At 43.1% G+C, this 24,427-nt stretch overlaps 1 protein-coding gene across 2 annotated transcripts in view; it reads right to left on the reverse strand.

Moving 5' to 3' along the window:
* The window catches only part of LOC111222419 (semaphorin-6D-like), a 152,009-nt gene that overhangs the window by 112,429 nt on the left and 15,153 nt on the right, over positions 1 to 24,427 (reverse strand). For both annotated transcript variants that reach the window (XM_022746138.1, XM_022746136.1), the window contains exon 2: positions 19,781 to 19,873. The gene's annotated coding sequence lies outside the window, so the exon portion shown is untranslated. The remainder of the gene's footprint in view (positions 1 to 19,780; positions 19,874 to 24,427) is intronic.

A 24,427-nucleotide genomic window follows, 5' to 3' on the forward strand; every position in this document is an offset into this window, starting at 1 on the left:
CCTGGGGTTCCCACTGAATGTTAAGCATTACCTAAAATTACTTGAAATAATAATTGCCTCCCTCACAATTCAACCAAAATTAATCACACAGGGCAAGTGGATTGGAAAATGAATCCCCTCCTGCAAAGGTGAGAGAGGAGCTGTGATTTTCAACAGGGATTCAGGGCGGGTTTGGTCATGACAGTTAATATGAAAACTAAATAAGTAAAGTTTTTTAATAATCATTTGGAGGGGGAGGGGAGAGAGAGAGAGGGGGAGGTCATTCCAGCAGTGAAAAAAAAAAAAAAAAGTTTAGGTGCAAGTCTTTAATTGCATGACTTCCCTTAAACGAAAGGCATTGGAGGAAGTTGGAGGAGTAGCAGCAGCAGGCGTTGCAGTGCAATAACTCACAAGGCTTCAGGTTGCCTCTCCTCCCTCTTGCAGTACAAGAGTAAAAAGAGAAATGATTTTACATTCTCCAGCTGGATGCCAGGGGAGAGTGAAAGGAGAGGGGAATGAGTCTTATGGAGCAGTGAAGAAAAAAAAAAAAAAAACCTGTCCAAGGTCTAGGGAATTGAATGGTTTACACGCTGGCTGCCAGCTTACATTTCGTCTTAGTGTCACAATTTGTTTGGGAGCATCACGGACGCTCTAAAAAGAGCGGGCTCTCTCCCAAAGCCTCCCCGGCAGCTGAAGAGTTGCTAAACGTCACTCACGATCATTCAGCCACCAAGGAGGAGAGAGGGACAGAGAGAGAGAGAGAGAGAAGTAAACAGGGGAGAGAGAAAAAAAAAAAGAGAGTAAAAAAGGACAAAATGAAAGAAAAGCAATACAGAGAGACAGTGACAGGAAGTATAAAGAGGAGAGGCAGGTTGACGGTGCAATAACAAAAAAAAAAAAAGAAATAGACATGGGAGTAAAAAGTAAAAAGAGAGAGAAAGTGAAAAACGCTCAGGCATGCTAATCCTTGTCTCCTCTGGTGCTCAGTCTAATGTGAGAAAAGGCTACTGAACTGCAGAGCTGGGAACCGTCGGGGGATTGGACCGAGCAAAGCACGAACAATAACAGGCCGTCCTGAAGTCTACCACTTCATGGACATCTTAACAGCAGCGCCCTGTTTCGCTGCCACGTTCAAATTTGGAACAAAGAAAGAAAACAAACAAACAAAAAAAGTTTGTTTCTGTCAAACTGATGCCGTCTACAGGATACATGCCTACTCTCATCTCTCCTCCGCTGGTAGCAAAGAGCGTGGGAACGGCATCCAGAGCGCTGAGCAGAGGCGGAAGACTGACCCTGACTTATCGACCAGCGCTCGCAACGCACATCTCTGATGTGGCCACCTGCCAAACACACAGTCTGTTTAAAAATGGAACCTATTGATTACAATAAACCTATATACATATATTCCCCCAAGAGTAAAGAAACTATGAGGACAAAGTGATGTTTATATAAGTCAGTGCATCCCCACATCAGAGCAAAGGTATTAATCTTGATCCATTGGACCAGAGCCTGTCCGTGCTTGGTTTTCATTCCCTACTGACAGGCTTATGCTGCATTTACAACATGGCTAATCAGATATTCACTTATTGCTCATGCACATGTTTACATTTTTATGTAATTAGAAATTGCACAAAACAAATTAAATATCTGTACATATAGAGAGGGATACAGGGATATCTATGAACTATGGGAACAATTGATGGGACATTCTCAGGCACCCGGGTAATTCTGTTGACTCCAGCTCACATCATGTTTGGGTGATGCAAACAGAAATGATCCACATTGCCATGGAGTCAGTGAGTGAACACCTGAGTTTGCCATCGTTTGCCTACATTTGTTTATTTTGATGACGTGCACCATGCAAAGTCATGACACACTGGCTGCTGCTGGCGGTTTCCCGTTTCCACTGTAACCATGGATACGCAGACGGCAATCAGCTGGATCACTTTAGATACTGAAGGAAATTATAGACCTGTTGGAGTGAGTACAGATCTGAGATCTATTTCTGAACACATCTATGGACACTTCAGTCAGACAGACACCAGAGGAACCAATAACCTTGAAGGAATCTCATTGAATCCAGCAGAATGCATTTCAATGTGACTCTTTTATGACGCCCAGAATAAGGTGAGATCGTTGAAGTCAAGTGTGTCAGATAGGGCTTATGGTCAATACAGACTGTGTCTCGGTGGTGTGCAATTAAACCTGATTCACCTTGAGCAATAGGTGTGAACATCTCGTGACAGGTGGCTTTCAAAAAGAGCCACAGGCAGCCCAAATGTCTCTCCATAAAGTGCCATTCAGTCTTTGCAGGTTTTTGGCTTCCAGAGGTGGCCTTGTGCTCCGACGCAGTTTGTACGAGTTTCCCTTCAGTCGGTGGAGCAAAGGCAAGATGTTAAACATGGCATCAATATTGGGACGCTCCTCTTTGCAGCATCAGCCACAGTGAATGACAGCGAGGCATTGAAGAGGCCCCTTTCTCTGAGCTGACACCACTGATTTGAATATCAAAACATGATGTAAAACGGTGATTAAAAGGCAATTACAGCTCGCGTCAATGAAAAGTCAATTAAGTGTTTCGGGGGGCTGCAAAGGGGTTTCTGCCAAGGTGATGACAGGGGAATCGGAGAACAAAAGGGGAAAATGAGGGATACAAAGAAGAGAAGGGAAAAAAATGAAAAGAAAGCAGCTGAGAGCAAACACAGCCGGGGTTGGGGCGAGTGCAGACGACAACATTTGGATGAATATAGCACCGCGTAGTCAGACGTGCAAGCATCCTCTCCTGTAGAGACAGGATTTCTTCCAGTGCCGTCACCACGTCATCATGAATAATGAACAATTTCCTTAAAGGCAGCATTCAATTAAGAGTCAAATCCCCTGCGAACATGAGTGGGAATGTTTTCTGACAAAACCTTAAAAACAAAGTCACTCGCCCTTTTATTCAAATGATTCCATTATAAAGACCTAGAGCTTCCCTCCTGGCCAAGTTACAGCTGATTGATCCTGCATTACTTATTTATGCACCAGTAATGAGCAGTAAATATGAAAAAAGTGGAAAGCAGGAGTAAAAAAAAAAAAGAAATTATTCAGGCATGGTGTTTGGTACAGCTGCCAGGGTTTTGATCACCCGTGTGAAGCCTGCAGCAGCGGCCATGTTTGCCATGTTGAAATGCAACACTGGTGACACACTGCCGCTGCAGCCGTGACGTCCTGGGAGATAACGCTGAGGACGAACACGCCGCTGCTGTACCTTTATACGGTGAACCAATCTTTGGTCCTGACGCCCGTCCCCAACGGGAAAAACTAAGTAGCTAAGAGGCGAGCTAGTGCTACTTAACCCTGTGCTTTAATTATTGAGAAATGCCTGAAATTGCCAGAACGCACAACACTCTCAACTCGAGAGGCTTGTTAGAGTGTAATGAAGAGGTTTGGAGGGAGAGGGGATCATTTTAGAGAGGAGCCAACCTGGGATAGAGCTGTGTTCAGAGTATCTGTCTTAGTGCTTGTGTGTCTCTTCCTGTTTTTTGTCTTGTTTTGTTAGAAGGCCCAAGAAAATATGAGTAATAGTAGAAAGTTTCAGTCCAGTCTTTAAATACAGTATTACTCCACAACTTGGCAGCCAACGACTGTGATACCCGCCTCAATTTGCTGTGTCTCTCCGTCCCCTCGCTCGCTAATTTGCACAAATCACCACCAATCAACTCGTGCACACAATCAGCCGGAACGAATTCTGCTCACGCACGCACGCCAACACAAGTATGCGACTGTAATCAAGTACACAACCCTGTGTTTACAACAGAGCGTTTTTCTTCCAACATCTGAGGCTCTGGAGAAGGGTCTGGCAATAAAGCCTGGAGTTATTTAAAGGAAAAAATTTGACAGTGTATCAGCTGGGGTCAGTGACACAGTGAGGGCCAGATGGTCATCTAGTCTGGCTCGTCTTCCCTCAGCAGCCTCCGCCTCTGTACCCAATTTGTCTGGCGTTATTTCCAGGAATCAGCGCTGGATTGTTGTACTTTGCATTTCCTCTGCATGAACTCTTGGATGTCTTGGCCTCTCTCACACTCCGACTACAAGTAAATAAATTAGCTTGGAGTTTTACTACAATACGCTGCGTGGGAGAATCTCCTGAAACTGATGTTTATCTGTTTCGCTGGGCACTTACTTTAGCTGGAGTTAACTGATCAACAGACATCCGATCGTGATCAGGTGAATGTTAGGAACAGGTTTGGTGATCGGCCAAGAACTGCTTTAACTGCTGGCTCATGACACATGCCTTAACTTGTCATCTGTGCTCAACAACAACTGAACTAAAGCTTTTAAATTTTAATGTTCAACAGAACGGACCCACGCCCTCAGAAACCGGCGTGGCAGTTCTCAGAATCAATGGCCATCAAAGATTATGAGCGAGACGTCTGTCTTCTGCTGACCGGTACTGTCTGTGAGAGTTTGGATCTGTTTCTCCGTGTAGAGGGAGTTTACCGCAACAGACAGAAGCCAAAGCTTTTGCTGCCTCATTGAAAAATCTTCATGCACCTGGAGGTGATTTAAAACCTCAACCACCGAACACACATGGAAATTTAATAACTGTGATACATGAAAAGCTATGATTTAAGAATTAAGGGCAGATTTTTTTTTCCCATAAAGCCATGGAGTGAACATCAAACTGTGCTATAATGAGGCTTTTCACTGACTGACATTTGAAGCTGTAAGCTCAGTTTTAATGTGTCATTTCATTCGGTCAGATTCATGATCAGTGTTTGTGTGTTTGTTCTCTTCCATCTGGAGAAAATGATCTGTCTCTGTAGCACCACAATGCTCCAATAACGGTCTATTGCGACACGTTTTACCTTTAACAAAGAAAACTGTAGCTCCTTCGATCCGGATATTGCACTTCTTTCAATAACATGTCGATTAATTGTTCGGCCCTACTGTGACGCACAACACTTAACCTTAACCTCCCGCGCTTGAAGCTGCAGCAGACGACTCTTGAATGTCACTTCCCACTCATTCCTCATGAGGTTCAAAGGCAAAATCATGTGGTTTCCACTAATCAGTGCCCTCAAGTATTTGTTTTCCTGTGTGTGTGTGTGTGTGTGTGTGTGTGCGCCCCCCCCTTGCAATTACATTGAGAGATCACTGGTGATTTGAAACTAGTGCTGCGTCTGTAAAAAGTCAGTCTACAAAAATATTACCTGTTTATCATCCGACAGCTGTTGTGACAGCTGATGTCGTTGGGATGAATGGGTGAAACAACAGAAGACAGCTGCATGTAGATTTATGGCTCTTCTCCCGCTGTAGTTTATGTGTGATCATGCGCAGGTTCCCCCACAAACCAAACATGTCAAGACGGCAGACTTGCTGGAGCTCGGCTCAGTTTTGATCGTCATTGTCTGTTCCTTGGCTGAGCAGCGAACAAGGATCTGAGTTGTTTACGCTGCTCAAGAGACAAATTTCATCAGTTCACTTTGTAACGGTTTGGATGGTCGTCAGCACACTAGCACGCAGGAGCCAGCCGACAAGCGCCACACATCATCCGTGGTTTTTGTGGAGCAAAAAAAAGGGGAAGGGGGGGGGGTGTACAGAGAGGGCACTGAAACTGGATTTTGTTCCACTGTGCATAACAACAATAGCCAGAGACCCATGGAGTATTTCGTTAAACTGCTGAGACTGTGGCCAAAATGATTCGGCCACAAGGAAAAATTCTTGGTGCCTGCTGGGCCAAACCTTAAAAACTCTGCATGACCATCCATAAATTCTCTTCTGGGGAGCGAGAGTTCACTTCTAGCTGAAGAGCTCCAGCATGGTTCAGTGCCATTACCATTTGAAAAGGGAGAAGACGAGTGCAGTAGCGGGGGGGGGGGGGGGGGGGGGGGGGGGGTAGAGCAGTGTGCAGAAAGAAAGGCTGAAGGAGAGTGTGGCGAGGGAAGAGCGGCTGACTTGTTGAACTTGGCGCATGGGTGAGTTCATTCGTCAACAGAGCGCCGGAGCTGCTACCTATTCAGGTTTTGCCCTTGAGACAACACAGACCTGGTCTGAGTCGGTGTCATGCAGGTGGCGAGCGCGTCCCTGTCCGAGCGGGAAACAGAGAAGAGACTGTAACAACCTTGGGAAAAATAATCCTCCCACTGCGTAAAATAATCCTCCCACTGCGTAAAACTCATAAAAACAAACTCCCATGCTGCTCTTTTACATACTTCTACCCAACAGTAATATGAGACAAAATATCAATAAAGTTGGGATTTTAAAATATTCCTTTACTGCTGCTGTGTCCATTCTTCTGCATTATGCACATAACCTTTGGGGTAGAAATAAAGTGATGACTAATTTATGAGATTATGGAATAGTAGAGTGCCAGGGTTGTTAAAAACTGGTGGCTGGGCCCAAAGGAATATACAGCAACAGACACAAACGGTACGTGTGGGGCATATACAGAGCAGTCGCAAAGTATTGGGACAGTGATGTTTTTCATTGTTTGGCTCTGTAAACCAGAAAATTGGATTTGAAAAGAAAAAAACGAGCTGAAAAAAAAATATGAGGGTTAAAGTGCTGACTTTCAGCTTTAATATGAGGATGTTTACATCCATAGTGGGTGGAGGACTGGCAGCCACGTTTAGAAACACAGAGCCTCGGTTTTAGCAAAACACATCAGGACAGTCATCCTCAGCTAACATACAAGGCGGTCACATGACCTCAGTCCAACTTGTAATGGGTTTCACTGCCTTGTTAACATGTCCATATGGTGGTTTTTTTAATGGTATAAGACATATCATGAGTGAAATAAACCATCAACGCCACATTGGAACTGCAGTGGACCAACGAAAAAAATGCATTCAGACAGTTTCACACGTCATACAGCTAAGAACCAATCGTGTCTGCTTGTGGGGATGGGGAGCAGGCAAAATACACCTGAAACCCTGTCAGTACAGAGAGCGAGAGTTTGTGTTAGCACCACCACTAACACTGCGTCAGCCGCTGCCAGTTACAAGCTAAAAAACAACACAAACAGATAACTACGTTAACCGCTCGGATACGTCTGCTAGTCACTGATCTTTGTGCAAAACAAACTCCTCAACAAACTCCTGAGTCCGAGTCTGACCGAGACTCAGCCATGTGTCTGACTCTCTCTGATGTTTCCTCCTCTAACCATCTTGAGACTCTCTGCTCTTTCACTCGTCCACCCAGCGCAAGCAGCGGGGGCGGGCGGGGCACGAGGCCTGAGCCGGTATTTCTCAATGTCAAACAAAATATGAATCATAGCAGAGTCATTTTTACATAGTTTAAAACATATCTGGAGAGGAACTTTAAGTTCAGGTTAAAGTAGTTCATTAACTTTCCATCTCCAAAATTGGGGGGTCGTGTATAAAAGGGGCTGAACTGTTGGGAAACATTCAAATTAGTGAGTCAGCTTTTTAAAGCTCAGAGTCAAGGTACAAATTCCAGCTTCAATGTGCAGAGTCAACACAACAAAGACACACTATACACTGTGTATAATATCTGCATTAGATAAACTGTAGCCTGTATAATAAGCAACATTTCATGGCTGTGACAGCGTTTTGTTCTTATCTACCGGACAGAACAAATAACACACCCACACAAAAACACAATGAGGCAAGTTTTACATGAAATGCAACAGTGTAATTTCCATACAAACTAGTATTCAGACAGAACATTCAGTACCTACCACTACTGAATAATTCCCTTCATGCTAAATCTGCAGTCCAGGGTCCAGGTAGCAGCGGAGGAACTGCAGTGAAGGGTCATTTCCAAATCACCGTCTGTGACGAGTTCGCTCAAACTCAGACTCAAAGTAAGGTTCGGCTCTTTCAAACTGAATTTTGCGCCTTTTATGCCTAAAAACATGTCCTTCTGAGAAGCAAAGAAAACCTTCCCAAGGCTGAGGGAATGAAAAAATGAAACCGTGCAGTCCTTTGTGTCGCTGCGTCTGTGCCGTTTTCTCAAGGAACCAGTTTGTTACCAGCTTGGGGGCAGGTGCTCGCAGCCAGGTAGGTAGGTAATGACACCTGTTTCCACCTGCTGGGCTGTTGGTCGCTCCCTGCCAGCAGTTTCCTCCTTTTCTCCCTTTTTAGCACATTCCCACGCCCGTTTGGAGACGGATGGAGAGACACACACACACACATGCATGCAATCACACACCCACAAGCCTGCAAATTTAGCCAAGCTATTTCATGGAACGCTGAAGCACAAACACTGGGCACAGAAGGCAGAGTATATGCTGCAGAATAGCTGGTGATAACAGTTGGTTGGTCTACAGCAGAGAACGTTTCCGGAGCCGTCGGGTTACTACTACGGATTGATAACCGCTGTGGTAACATTTAGTGACTCATTTCAATGCCAGAAATAAATTCATCGTTTACTCAAAATGACAGAAAAGCTTTTTTTTTTTTTTTTTTTGAAACAGCATTTTGACCACAAATGGGGATTTATGCTATCATACTTAACAGCCCTTTAAAGCGGGATGAGTCACCCTCCCCTTTTCAACTGTAAAGAAAGAGGTGGATGTGAAAAGCCTTTTAAGACTCCTCCAGATACGTTTAAAGACACAGAAATACGACATTAAATAATAATTTGTCTCTGACACGGTTTGTTCACAAAAGTTCCAGTTGCCCATAAAAAATTTCCTCCCTCTACCTTAACTGGAAAGTCTTTTCTTAGTGTATGAGCGTTCAGGTTTCTACATCACACAAGTCTGGCTCTTTTAACCTGCACTTACACACCACTTTTCTAATCTTATCGACCACTCAAAAACGCTTTACAATACAAGCCACATTCAAATGCATATAGCGCTTGTCTACCACACACACACACACACACACACACACACACACACACACAGAAATTTGGGGTTCTTGCCAAAGGACACTTCAAAACGCAGACTGGAGGAGATGGGAATCGAACCACCGACATGCCGTGTGAAAATGTGTGCATTCATGATGCTTCACTATGTAGTGAAGGTCAAACATCCATGTGAAGTAAAACACAGTAGATGGGGGGGGGGGGGGGGGGGGGGGCTGAAGTCATTTTCAGCAGAGTCTAAACAGTGTGACACTTTCAGCCCCTCCTACACACAAGGTGCGACTTCAAAGAACTGGTTTGTAACGGACGGCTCATAGGTGTGGCAAACTAAAAAAGAAAAAAAAAAATCATGTTTAAGCATGAAAGAGTTGCCTGCAGATGCAAAACACTCCCTGTGGAAAGTAAATCACCCGTGACGCCTCCTGAGCTGAAAAGGCTGTTGATGACTTGATGTGAAGGGTATGAACAATCCCTCTGTTCTCCCCCTCAGCGCTGACAGGAGGCCAGGAGCCAAGCTCCGGACACCTCCTCAGCAAAAAAAGCGTGCTTGACAGGGCAGCGTGAGTGTAATAGAGTTGAAGTTCTCCACTTGGAGCTGGAGAGTATTGAATCACCATGGAAACCGAGATGGCTGTTTGGCAGCTTTGAGCAGCTTTTGGTTTGAAACACTTTTTCAGTTTTGAGGGCTTCAACGACGGTGCTACTTCTCTCACACTTATGAAAAACCTCCAATTGCACCCCCCCCGCCGCCCTCTCTGATCGTCCTCTGTATTTTTCCCTCTTCCTCCCCCAGCTCAGTGAGGCAATCATCACAGCCCTATGGTGCGAGAGCGTCTTAGCTACGGCAGATAAAGGCTGGGAGATTGTCAGTAATGACGGGTCCACCGGCTCCGAAAACTTCCCAGAGCTGCTTGTTTCAGCAGTAATTACGATGGGGGAATGGTGCACCGTGACTGGCTCTAAAAAGCTTACCAAGCCTTTTGCTTGTGATGCCATGTCAACTTTTTTACGGTAGGCAAGTCAGCCGGATAAGTAAAAAGGGGACTTAAAAGCTAAACAAAACGTGTGAAACAAAGAGGTAAAAAGCAGAGGCGGCAGGCTTCGCCGCTGAGTGATGTGGAGGCCGGGCACGGGGGAGGGGAGACGGGGGGGGGGAGTGCTCTGAAGTCTATGAATAGGGATGAGATTGGATCATTGGTGCTCAGTGTTCTCCAATCACAGCTCTGTTGAAGAAGGTGGAGAATGAAGTGATAAGACAGGTGAAAAGGAATACAAGACAGAGGACAGAGCAAATAATGTGTGTGTGTGTGTGGTTGTGTGTGTGGGGGGGGGGGGGGGGGGGGGTTCCAGGAGGCAGCAGATGGAGTGATTGAAAATAACCACAAACAGGAAGGAAGGACTGATAAGTTTGTGTCTGTGTCTGAGAAGACTCTGCTGTACGACAGAGGGGGAAAAGGAAAAGAATCTATCATCTTGCTTCCGTGAGCCACTTTCCCTCGAGCTGGGCCTCAGTAATCACCTGCTTCACCCTCGTCCTCCGCTCTGGTCCCATCCGCACACTCTCATCCGGCCCGATCTCTGAGACACACAGGTGCTTATGAGGAGAGCGCTTAACCCCCCACCCTCCCTCCCTCCCTCCCTCCCTCCCTCCCCACGGATCAGCCCCGTCAGGTGTGTGCTGATGTGTGGAGAGATTCAGGGTATGAACAGAGGCCGCGGAGAGAGTGTTCCGCTCCTTCAGCCCACAATTGGGCCAAAACTGGATATTGAGTGCAGGGGGGGGGGGGGACGCCCCCCGCTAAGAAGGGATGAATGAAGATGAACTAATTTCAAACACCCACACATATGCAGAGCTATGTAATAGTCGATTTTATTGGAAACTGTGGGAGATTTAGAGGAAGTGTCCACCTGTGTCAGCCACCATAGAGAAGTCATCTATCAGGGGTCAGTCACAACGTGCAGAGCTACGGGCTGAGGGCGGTCGTGATGAAGGAGCGCTTAATTCAAGTCAGACTGCTCCAGACAGAAACAGACATCCAGAAAAATCGCATTTATTACAGGAGCAGAGAAGAAAAACCAGGTGATCATTTATGGGTTTTTGTGGATATAAATATATATTTTTACTGGGGTGGGGGGGGGGGGGGTTTCCCATGCATTTAAATCCCATAAATCCCAGTTGATGGCATGTTTTACTATCTTAAAATGCCAGGCTGCACATGTGACCACAGTCCAGTCCAAAAATATCATTTCAGTTCTTTCATATCTTTTAGGTCTTCATGTTTATAAGACGGTGGAATAAGAATAAAAGACGTGAACCACCTGCCAGGCCGTCATCATTATGTATATTCAAAAACACGGGTTGTTCCATACAGCTCTGGACTGTCAGGACCAGATGCTTCCACTCTGAAAATCAGTTTCAGCACAGATGGAAGGGAAATGTTTGCTCGCTGATTCACTTGCTCCTGGTGTTGATGAGTAACCTCTTTGTGTGTGGTGTAATAACTCGCTTTTAAAAGTAGACGCAGCGGGAAAAAAAATTAAATTTGAATTAATCAAATTAATCCAATATATTTCCCGGTCCTTGTCGGACAAAAGGGAAGGTAATTTAAATTTTGATTTTCCTGCTCAGCTCTAATTAATGTGATTATAAAGTGAATATGTTTGGGTTTTAAATTGTTGTTCGGAACAAAAACAATCAATCTGAGGACATTCATCTAAGAATTATGCAAAGAATAATCAATAATTAAACATAATTATCAGTGTAGGACGCAGATTTCAATCTTAAAATGTTGAACGTCCTCTTGTTTTAATGTGTTGATGTGTCTTGGAAAGGACACGTGCAACAATCAGAAAAAGCAGACATCAGTTAAAGCGTCTTCATCTGTCGGTGGCCAGCACCTCAGTAAACAAACTCCATTAAACCCAAGCTGAGCACATTTACATTAAAGCAAACAGCGAGCAATTACCCGTTTAGATGGCATACATTGGCAATTAATACAGGAATCTACCTTAATGTCCCGCCCAGGGAATTTGTAAACATCAATTATAAAAAATAAGAGAGCCTCTCAGATAAACAGCCTCGCGCTCTGCGGCAGGCACAGTGTGATATTAGCAATAAATAAATAGATAATCCGATATGTTGCATCTCCAAAATCAACCACCTCCACCAAATCAATTTCAAAGTGAGAGAAATCGTGGCGGTGGGTGTGAAAACTACCTGAGCCTGTCTCCGTCTGCTGAATTTATGAGGGGAAATTGTCTATAAAATGTTGAGGGGAAATAACCTGAGCTACACTGCTCTGCTGTCAAGACTAATCAGACTGGTCCTTCCACGTTACGCCCAAAGCTTCCGGTCAATAACCACATACTGCATCAACTGCGCCTATAAACCTCCAGCTTTTATGGTCAATGGAGTCAGTCGCCATCGTCTTCACCGGCCTGTCGGGGGGGGGGGACGGGACGGGACGGGACTGAAAGCCTGGACAGGAAAGACTCAATAATCTGTTGTAGGGCTGCAAGTAACAATTATTGTCATTATTGATTAATCTGCCAAGTATTTTCTCCATTAATCATTTTGTCTATAAAACCACAGAAAATGCCCGATATAATTTCTGCAAACCCAGGGTGACACATTCAAACTAGTTTTAATGAAACCAGCAGCTGAAAACGAGACGTTCAGTTCATCATCGTATCTGACAAAGAAAGGCACAAAGAATCAAGGATCGGCAAATGTTTTTCATTTGTGCCTGAAACTGATCATCAAATACACAAGTGATTTATTGATTAATCTCTCTGGAGCTCTGGTAAGGCTGGACGGTGGGTCCGGGTGGGCGGGGCTTGGGGCTTGGGGCGTGGGCGAGAGCGGTGACTCAGTTTCTGAATACAGGCTGCGTGCATTTTCTGCTTTGATACTTTCACAGAATTAATACAGATCCTTTATAATCAAAACAAGACATGGCTTCCTTTATACTATATGGGACCTTTAATCTATTATGACAATTTATGAGCTAAATGATCAATTAAATGTGAACCCCTAAACAAGAAATTAAAAACATCATTAGTTGCAGTCCTAATTCTAATACTAATCATTTGGTCGCTGGCGTTTGGGTACTGGATGGCTAAATTTAAATTTTTTTTCTTTTTAAAAAGAATACAAATTAAAAAAACAACCTTAAGTTAACATTTCTGCTACGGTTCAGAACAAAGTAAACAAACTGCAGGTCTGATTTCACCCCCAGCACACTGATATAATCTAAAATCCATTTGAAGTAAGCGGTACTAATGACATGAATTGAATAGAATAAAGATAAAACTCAGCCACAGCTGCTACTAAGGAAGCCATAGTTAATGACATAATCCTCCTTGTTGAGTTAAGCTAACTAACCTTTACGACGGGTTACCTCAGGGTGAAGCTTTAAATGGCTTATTGACATCTCAAGCCTGCGTGGAAGAATGTGTGTGTGTGTGTGTGTGTGTGTGTTTGCATTAAGGTCCAACTGAGCCACCGTATGTCAACTGCACACTTTCTGAACATGAAGGGGAATAATGTATAATCCCAAAACCAACGAGTCCACTTAAACTAATTAACATGTTGCACATTTGGATGTGTCTCTTGAATATGTTGTCATTGTAATCAAGACCTTTAATGAGTGAACCTTTTGAAGCCATTGAGACACTTGGTCAGCTGATGGTGAAAGATAAGAGAGATCATCGCTCATTGATTGGCACAACCCCTCACAGGTACCTTCCTTTTTTAGTGTAAAAAGTTAATAGTAACATCACTCATATCATCATTAATTATTATTATTATTATCATCATCATCAAGATTGCTCTTATTTGGGGGATGATCATGTTTCAGTTCCCATGATGTTCTGGGGAATGTAAACAGAAAGTATTATGTCGCCATGGATTCACGGAGTCACGTTACAATTTCAGCTTCCAAATCCTGTTTTTGTTTAAACTGGCAGCATCGACATTTGCTGAATTACCAACAAAGAAACATCAGACAACTTAAAATATACGACGAGTTGTGGAGTTGGAAGACGCTCATTTTTCTGTGATTTCTAAGCGGATTTAAGGACGTTTAATCCGGTGGACCTCGGAGATAGTTATATCCTCAGAAAGTGTAAGTCAGGCCGAATCTAAAAGTGTGTGTGCATTGTGTCTCTGTTCGGTTTTGAGGAATGGCTCGGAGAACGGAGAAGTGCAAGATTTTTGGGCATTAAGGATTTGAAACAGCCTGTGTGTAACAGCATCACAACATTGTGTGTGTGTTTTTTTTTTTTAAGAAATCACAATAAATAGAAACTTCCATGCAAATTAAGTTCCCATTTCCAGACTCCAGAACATGCTTATTTAGAGCTTCTAAACACGGCACAAAGCCAACTGCCGGCACAGCCAACGATTATCATGATGCTCACAACATTTTAATATCAGACAATTTTCTTCATCTGGCATGAACTCACTCTAATCTCTCCCTGGGTTATCTAACAATTTAACAGAGGATCAACATCCAGAGACATTTCCATCAAATCAGATATATTTGTAGCTAAATGAATAAATAAATAAATAACTGGACCGAAACTCTTATGTTGACACATGAGCGGTAAATCTCTAACAAAGACCAGCGTAATGACAGAGGAGCCCAGACATCCTGTGGATCCAATTGAATAACACTCAGCTGATGAGACCCTGATAAGATTAGTCCCAGACTGAAGATAAGGTAGAGAAGAGAGTTCAGAATCTACTGAACTGTTTTCTTTCAAAGTGAATGAACTTTCTCAACAGTATAAAAAAAAAAAGTCAAACTAATTTGGAGTATTTGACCTGAACTTGCACTGTGGATTTTGGCAGCACTTTGTGGGAAAAAAAAAAAGAAGAGCAGTTTCAGTTAAAACATGGCTGCAGACCTGTAATGTAAACAGGAAGAAGAGCTGTGCAGATGCTTCTGTTTCATGCTATTTATATTATTCAATTTTGTCTTTGCATACGGGGAGTGTTTTTGTGTATGTTATGTAACGTGTATATATAGTTTCACAGCTAGGCCCAATAGCTCTGCAAGCGTCAGCACCAACTGATCTTCAGAGACTGTGACTGCGGCCCCTGTCTTTCCAATCAACAAAGCCTCTCCCTTGAGACCACAGATCTCTCAGTGTCACCTCAGGAATGGCACTTAAAAAATAAAAAAATAAAAAAAGAAAGCTGAGGTGAACCCCTCACAGTCTTTGCTTGCGGTGGACCTCATTTTCTCCCACCTCCTCAAGTCTCTGTATCCCTGTAACTTTGAAGTCCGGCCAGCAAAGGGCTTTGAAAAAGCCTGCAATCTCCCCACCATGACCAGGCAGAGGATTAGCCAAGCCCTGCAGGACCGAGTGGAAAGAGGACGGAAGAGGGCTGGAGGAGGAGTAGCGCCATTTTCCACAAGGACCATGTACACGCAAGCAATTCTTCCCTCCAGACAGAGCTGTGGGGGATTAACAAGCTACTAAGGAAGCAGAGAACAAACCTCCAGCCCGTTTTTCTTGAGTTCCACAGAAACCAATTTACAGCTGAAGAACTGAGGGAGGCCACTAATTCTCTCCCCCCCCCTCCCGTAATGTAACTGCCTCCTGCTTCCACTCAAAATCTTTGCTGTGTCACTCACAAAAAAAAAAGAAAAAGAAAAAAAAGAAGAAGAAATCTGCTTTTGTGAGAGGACGTTTTCAGAATGCCTCATTCAAAGAGGCGTGCATCTACAAAGGATTCAATTATTGATATGGGAACTTTCGTTGACTCCAAAAGTAACATTTCACGTTCACCGGGTGAGGAAAAGAAGCAGTTAAGCTCCTAATCTCACCATCGGAGTTGATACGATCAGTCACGGGGGAGGTCACCCCGGAAAGTTTGTTTTCCATTGTGAACCAAAACAAGAGATTATTCCTCTTTTATCCATTTTGAGCTCCAATATTTGCCTACACTTTGGGCTGCAAATATTTCACAGAAGCTCTGTTCCTCTGTGCATTTTCACGCTGTGCATTCACCGGGTAAGAGCAGAATATAATCAGAGTATAATGCAGTTATCACTTTCACTGATATGTGTGTCACCGGAATGGCTGATGAAAACATCTGTATTATTTTAAAGGAAACAGGCAAAGAGAAATAGGCCTTTTTTTTTTATTATCTTCTTCTACAAAGAGAATTCAGGGAGGTTATCCAGCAGGCATCAGTTGTGTTAGACTGCTGAATGAATTGCTAGCTTGTCTCACTGAAGTACAACTGAGTCACGAAATCTGCAGCATCTCAGGATACAATATGACAGCACTATCAATAAGTAATAGTGACTTAGCTTAACAGTGAGGACGCAGGAACAATAGGCCTCGATTTAAAAATAAAACAAGGCAGATACATACACTGCTGCCTCCCCATCAGTGCTTTTCAAGTAATGGGGTCTTTTGTCTTATCTGTGACTGAAAGGAGCTTGAGGACTTTGCCCTTCATCCCTTTGTTGTTACAGAGTCTCTTGTGGAAATGGAAGATTGGCCCGTACGCGTGGGTGTGCGAGGAAGAGCTAGGCGGCCTTGCGAGCACATCAGACTTGAGCGGTCTTAATAAAGCTTCCCTCTATCCACCCCTGAGATCTCCTCACCCCAATTATTCGCCTGACACCTCTACCCTCCTCCATCTCCTCTTATTTCTCACAGTCCCCCCCAACACCACCACCACCACCACCACCACCTCACCATCCAGTTCCCAGCTCTGATCACGGCTCTACCTTTGCTGTGCTCAAAGCCCCAGAGGCCTGCACAATATCAGGCAGCTGGTGGCGTTTGCTTCACAGTCGGCTGCCTGAGTCTCTCCTGGTGCTGACAATAGATCACTACTGTTCAGCCACTGACTGCGCACACTTAAAGCTAACCTCACTAACTTTCATTAGCACTTCATTTGGAAACATTTAATTAGGTCAGTACTTGTGAAATACTTGATTAATTATCAAGTTAATTGACAGAAAACTTTGTGTAATTGGTTATATTTTATGTCATTTCCTAGAAATCACATTCCAAGAAATTAGAGATGAATTGATATAAAAAAAAATGAAAATGTAATATCGCGATTATAGTGACCAAAATAATAACGGTTATCAGTATTATCTTGGGATTGTTAAAATGTTCAATAAGTAATAACTTTCACAAAGTTTGATCATGGAAACCACAAATAAATAGTTTTCAGCCTTTTTGTTTGCATTTAAACATTAAAATAATAACATGTCCAACACGTCTTTGTCATAGATGAGGACGAGGGACCAGTAGCAGTACTGGGTTTGCCATATATATATATATAGTTTGCCATATATTATTATTATCATTATATATTTCCAAGCTTGTCTTTCAGAGAACACACACACTGGAAACACACCTTTCACCCGCCCAGTATGGTGCGGTTGAACCAGAAACACTGCGGCTGCACTGTGTTCAGGGATGTGAGCAGCAGCTCTGAAATAAGTTTCAAAAACACACAATCACAGATCAAAGCATCAGTAATCATCCATGTTATATTGATAATTAAAATTCAAACAGTAATACTATCCGTCTGGCATTTTTTACCACGATTTAGTGTGAAACCGGTAACTGTTTCATCTCTGCAAGAAATTCAGTGGTTCCAACAATTGGCAGGTTCTCAGTTCTTAGTCTTCTGTGATTAAGATTTTGCTTTGAACTGCTGGTCAGAAAAACAAAGAAATTTGTGCATGATAATATTTAAATTCTGATGGTCATTTATCAGTAGTTCCTAACATTTTATGCACCAACTGTTCAACCGATTAACCTGGAAAATGATTAGTCAAATTAGCTCATGTTAATTGAAGTCAGAGAACAATGCCAATCAAACTCCTTTACAAAGAGACCCTGAGAAAACACTGGGGTCTTTATTTTCTTCCATCTGCAAAACAGGTTTGTAGAAGAAAGAACAAGATTAATAGCAACTGCAGGGAAAGATTTCAAAATACAAGGCTTAATGGGTGTAAGAAGGTGGATGCTGACATCTGATAGTTACCAATCCCCTGTGCTTGCAGAGCCAAACATAATATAATGAAGCAAAATGAAGCAGACTCTCAGCTGATTTCTTCCTGGGTTTATAACTAGCATGAATACCAGGAGAGGTAAACTCTTAGAGAAGTCCATCGTGCTAATTTGACCTCCCTGCCAAAAACCACATTTTCAACCTTTGAAGGATAATAGGTTACCCGCACTTTTTTCCAATTAATAACAGCTCTGTGAGTTCCACTTGTTTACAAGCCACGCTTTCCTCGCAGGCGAACAGTGTGATCCAAAACAAACCGAATTAGATTGTGCTGAAAAAGGTTAGCTTCTCTGATGAGGTGCACACCAAAGAAAATTAACTCTATGCGTGATCACACCCTTATGAAACACAATAACATCCACACACACACACACGAACAACTCTGCTCAAAACACAGAGCTGCCACTCCCGCCGTATTGTCCATCACCACTTGTTTTTGAGACATTTCTGCTGCTTTTACCTTCAGATGCTTTCAAGGTCAGAGCAGGCCGGCATCTGGCCAGCCATCTGTTTCCAGCCATCCCACGGGGCGTCCTGTCATCAGCGCTCCTTGGCCCTGTCCTCTACTGTCCACATTCAGGCTCGCTGGGGACAAGCCCAGCCAGACACAATAGCTCCTCTGTGATTCTACAGGTTTCTGACACATTTGTGCAGTTGTTTCTCCCTCGACTGCCCGACGACCGCGCTGCACAACCTCAACCAGGTGTGTACGCCTCATCGACAGCCACTGCGCACAACGATCAGCCAATATTGTGAGTGAAGTCAAGTTTATCTATGTAAAAATTTGTCCCAGAGGATTTAAACTACACCCTTTATCCTCAGACCCCTGAGTCAGATAAAGGAAAAAAACGTAAAATCAAAGCTTTTTATCTGGAGTAAAAAACAACAACAAAAAAAAATGAATGAGGCTTATGGAGAGTGACAGAGAATCACTCTTCCAGAACTGACTGACATTCAACAGATTGCATGTACACAGCAGACAGATGTGGCAGCGGCAGAATTACAAAGTAGAGAAACAAACACAGCGTACACAACTATGAGCCACAACACAGCGAGGCTACGCTTTAAAACCAAAGACTGCGAACTGACAGAGTTACAGTACAGAGCTGCAGATTAATAAACCACTAAGAAGATAACATATCAACTAAATGTTGTGTATATAAAACTTTTTCTAAGTAATCTAAGACTTATCTTCCTCCCTAAGCTTGTTCATATCTGACATTAAATAATCATGACTTCATACGGAGGTTAAGGTTCAGAAAAACACAACTTTAGGTTTTATTTTTTATCAAGAGTTTAATAAAACTCAACCATTCTTCTTCATCAGCTTCAAACTGAGCTTTAAACCGCTGAGCGGAGCACAAGAAAAAAAAACAAAAAAAAAACACAGAGACATCTCTTATATGAAATGACATGAAATAATAATGCGAAACTGTTTTGGCAGAAAACACTGCCTTCATGTAGAATCCCCATCGCACACAGTAAACAGCTGATACGAAAATATGTTTTCATGGCTGTTAAAAAAAAAAAAGATACTCGTCAACACAGTGTTGAATAATGAACAGTGTGCACAAAACTGTTTGCTCGGTTTCCAGCAGCAGAGTCACACTGTATCAGCTGACCTCATACTAAGTTTGTCCTTGGTTTGAGGAAAAAGAAAAAAAGGTTGCCACGTATTTAAAAGCTAATTCCTGACATTTGATTTAATGTAAGTGAGTAGATGATCATTTAAAAAGCAGCTTTTGTAGCAGTATTTCCATGAATTTAATTAAGTGGTCACCTCAAAGTAGACATTAACACATTCCATTTCAACCTAAACACTGCATTTGAAAGATGAGTCAGCAGAGAGTCTAATCTTTCCCACATCAAATATCCTTCAGCTGTTAATCACATAGGAGAAAAAAAAAAAAAAAAAGCAGCAGTCCTTACCTCGGCTCCCGAACAGTGCGACTGCAGAGATCCACCGAGCAGGTAGGTAAAACCCGGCTGGGTGCAGGCTTCAGAGAGCAGCTGTCAGTGTATCTGTGAATGAGAAGGAAGAGATGACTAATTACATCTCCGTCTGTCTAAGACATAACGCGGGACAGCTTACACTGATGCAACCCAAAGTCTCCGCGAGCACTCAGAGCAATCATGTTGCATTTTTCCTTCAAAGAACCCGAAAAGTCCAAAATATGAACAACAATGACAGACTATTAGTGCTTGGATATACTATTCGCTTTCATCAGGGAAATGCCAAAAAAAAAAGGTGCCGTTGAAATGTGAACCCGGCTGCTTTGAACTCTGGAGGGAAGATTAAACGGTTGGTGATGTTTGCGTGACAACAGGTTGCTTTTGCAAATAAGTGAACAGAAATCTTTTGACAAATCCCAGATCTTAAACTAGCCAAATCCGATGATGGCATCTCAGCTCACAATGTGCTCTGACAAGCTGCTCCCAGGAAAACATTTTCATCCTGCCAGCGCAAAAAACCTAAAGAGAGCCTCATACGATGTCGTCTGCAAGCTGATATGTGAATATCTGCATAACTGAGAGCTTGATAAGCTATTTTTTTCTGCTCTTAAAGAAGCCGACTCCTGGACATATATTGGTTGTATCTAATTTCCTGCTCCGTACAGCCACTGCTGATTAGTTTTCAATTGAACATAAAGCCTAAAAAAAGCAATCAGTGGTTCAATCTCATGTGTAATCTCAGAAGAGTTTGTGTGCCACATTCAAATTGTGAAAGAAATCACAATAAGCATTCGCACTTTCTGTCATTTCAGAAATTCATTAACTTGGCCATTGTTCTGGAAAATCTTTGACTCGTTAGAAACTTTCTGTGCAGCTTGAACCTGAAGATAGTTGGCCATAAATATCTATTTAATTTTTCTTTTTTTTTTTTGGTCGAAATGTGTGTAACGACCTAGTTGGATCCTGACCTGCACGAAGACTAATTCTGACAAATGGAGACGATGGAGGTTTTGACCTCAAGCCGAGCACATTTCAAGTAGCGGAGGCCAGGATGACTTGCAGAGGCAGCATCCTCTGGATTAGCGAGCGCACCAGCTGGCAGCCACATGCTGATGATGGTTCAGTTAAGGTTAAGGCAAAGCCGGCCCGCCAGCTTATTTCTGTCTTCTCTCTTCCACGTTCTCAAGTTTCTCTTTGTTTTGACAAAACGACCACAAGCCCCGGATGGAAAGAGAAACTGCCGTGCTGTGTATCAATAACAGCCTTTCCTGGGCAGCTTGATATGACTGTGCGTGTGGCAGATGTTTTCTTGTTTCAGTGGTATAGAGTGAGATGTTGATTGACTCCAACAGATCAGTTCTGAACTTACAGCTCTGTCTGGGAAAAAAACACAAAAAACATCAAAAAGGCAGATAAGGCAGAGTGGAAAACAAATTCTAGTGTCGGTTCAACAAAGGTTCCAGACTATCTCTGGGGCTATTTGAGTTCCCAGACTACAAATTGTCCCTAAATGCACCTTGGCTAATTTAGTAGAGTGTGTTTGTGCTTAATAGCAGAGCGGGAAAGGGCTTCAGGAACATCGATCAGCTGGACATCTGCTAGAATGATGCCAACACGTCTTCCATCATTTTTGATTGATAATTTAGGGGGGGGGGGGGTCTGATTTTACAAGACTCACTGGTGCTAACAAAGAAAATCCAAGCTGGTCTCTGGCATCTCTGTTTGCAGGTCAAATACTCAGAGATACATTTTGAATTGCAACCAAAAAGGGCTGAAAACAAAGTGGTGATTAAAAACAACAGAGGGAGGTTTACATTTTGTTCTGAGTGAGTAAAGAGAAGGAAAGAGGAGAAATTATCCTCTGACCAAAGAACCTCGGCTCAGTATCAACTCCTGATGAGCAGCATAAACACTATCCTTCAGTGCGAACAATTTTAAAAACCACAACTTGGAGCCACAACTGAAAGGAGTCATCGAATCAATGCCTGGCCTCTGATCTGCTGGACCACATGTCTGACTCCCTTGTTTGTTCGCTCGGGCTACCTCCAGCTCTCGGCCTTCGTTATCTGCTGAATCCATCATGAATGCATTGACTCTTCAAACTTCACACTTGTGGAACGACTCATCGATTCAGCAAGCAGACACAAGGCTGGGGGGGGGCTGGAGATGATACCACAAGCTCTCTGGTTACGTCAGCCCCCTATTAACGACGCAAGAACACAACATGTGCTCAGAGGAATGCATTAGGGATGATTAACCCTGCGCTCGCTAATAACTGTTTATTTGAATAAGTTACAAGCACCAACTGGATGAGGTTTGCAAACAGAACTGAAAAAATCTCCCCTTGCACTCTTCCATGTTCACCCCGCACCCCCCCCCCCGCTCCGCACCCCCCCCAACCTGTTAATACTGCCCTGGCAGCACTTTGATTACTCAACTGAGCCCACTGTAAGAAGATTTAGTCACTCATCATCCCAGATCTGAACTCCAGGGTGCCGGATCCGGTCTACGGATCAAAGTTAGAAGCTTCCTGGGATCATCCAGAGCTCAAGTCCGTTACGACATGCTGGTCAGCTACTTTACAAACTTTTTTTTTCTTGCTCTCTTTCTCCCTAGCTCTGATTTCTTAATTTTACTTCCAAGCAAGGTTTAATGAAACAATCAGTCTATGAGAAAGAGAATATTACTTTGTTGCTATGGGTCTCTGTTACTCGCTGCTTGAGATGTCGAAATGGAAAGAGGTTTGGTTTTTTTTTTTTTTTTTTTTTTAAATTTAGTTTTCTACTCAGGAGTTCAGCAAAAGGACAAACTGACGTCTCTAATGTTTCGTGATTCTTCAAGCAGAAACAAGTCAGCGTCAAATATCACGGCCTCCCTGATAGGGAAAATTCAACTTTGAGGGTGAGGATGCGTTCTCTGTTTCAGTCTGATTTGTGACCTTTTTCTATTTCACTTGAGGAGATGGGAGACATTTAAATGGCATAATGCCATTGTGGATACGGGAGAAGGACAAACTTTTTTATTTCATAATTATAGCTGTCCTCTGGAAATGCATCAAAATTAGCCCGACGCCACTATTCAAATATCATGATATATCAGCACATCTGAAAAGAGTCAAATCTCTGAGCACTACGGGGAAAACACCATCTTTTATAATTTAGCAGTTTAGTGGATAAAAGTGAAACAATGACCACCAAAGAGGAAGATTAAGGTTAAGTTTAACGCTCAGCACAGTGTTCTGGAGAGAAATAAATAGTAATAAATATTATTTTATATCTCCTCATCGTTTTCAATGATGTTCTAATTATGTATTTCTATATTTTTACGTTTTCTCCTTTGCATTCCCGTTCTCATGGATCTGACCGTCTGTTCCTATTATGATGATATAAGACTCATCAAAGTAATTGATTTGGTGTGGGAACACTGCGGCGCTGCTGAGACATCAGACAGACTGTAAACAAGCCAACAGTTTAGCGTGGAGGTAAAACCAAAAGTCAGCGCACCTGACACATGTAACAATCAATCTAATTGCACGGGGAAAAATGTACTATGATAACTCACGACGTCAAAGCTCTTACTTCCATTACGTGCTTAACTTACCTCTATTTATCAATGTCACCACGTTCCCATCAGCAACCTTATCATTACTGAGAGGAATGATCACTATGAATCACAGACTTATTCCAGTTGTATGCAAATGGTGATACCACTGTTACACACACATGTTCAGGCACGCACCGGTTACATAACTTTTTAACTCTAACTTATTGTTTTTTGTTTTGTTTTTTCTATAAACATAAAACCCATCTGGTTCAGTTTTGCATTTCAGTGGTTACACCCACATTCATCAATAAAAAAAAACAAAAAAACAAACTCTAATTTGTAAAATTCTAGTCATCAATACTTAGTGGGAGCTATTATAGTGTCTGCAGCAGTAGTCTGAGTCTTATCATGCAAGGAGAGTTGACTGACCGGATGATGGTGAAGGATTTGGTGTCAAGGCAAAAAGCAAAAGCACCTATTTCACAATATTTTGGGTTTAAACCCAACGTGAGGAAGGAACCTGAACATTAAGACTCTGTCTGAAGACGGTGGCAGCATCTGGAAGCAACACTTCTAATCTCCAGATATTGAACCAACGAGTCTTTTCTTGTAAAAATGTCCCGGTGCTGTCACGAGTTTATTACCCAGTGGGAAAATTTCCAGACCGTGGCATCTCTAAACTGCTCTAATTGGATGATTGATATAATTGTCAATGGCCTGCATGCTTGTGCAGTTTTGAACAACTAATAAATCTCGCAGAGGGAGGGGGGGGGGGGCTCTTCTGTCTTTCACCAAAAGCCAACAACCCAATGATCATCCGGTAAACAGACCACACTCCTGCCCTTTCTCCACTTAGCTGTCTATTAAAGGAAAACATGTGGTCGAGTGTCGTGTTTCAGGGAAAGTGAAAACACACACCCGCTGAGGTGCAGCCGAGCGGGGGGGAGTCAGACATGTTGTGACTCCTGTGTCTTCCTCCTTCCTTTGTACCACATTCCCTCACTCTGCATCGCCACATGGGGTAGGGTAAGAGGGTAAGAGGCTTGACCCCCCCTCCCTCCCTGCCTCCCTCCTTGCCAT

Source organism: Seriola dumerili, unplaced genomic scaffold (genome assembly GCF_002260705.1).
Source record: "Seriola dumerili isolate Sdu_G_001 unplaced genomic scaffold, Sdu_1.0 BDQW01000092.1, whole genome shotgun sequence".
Classification (NCBI taxonomy): Eukaryota; Metazoa; Chordata; class Actinopteri; order Carangiformes; family Carangidae; genus Seriola; species Seriola dumerili.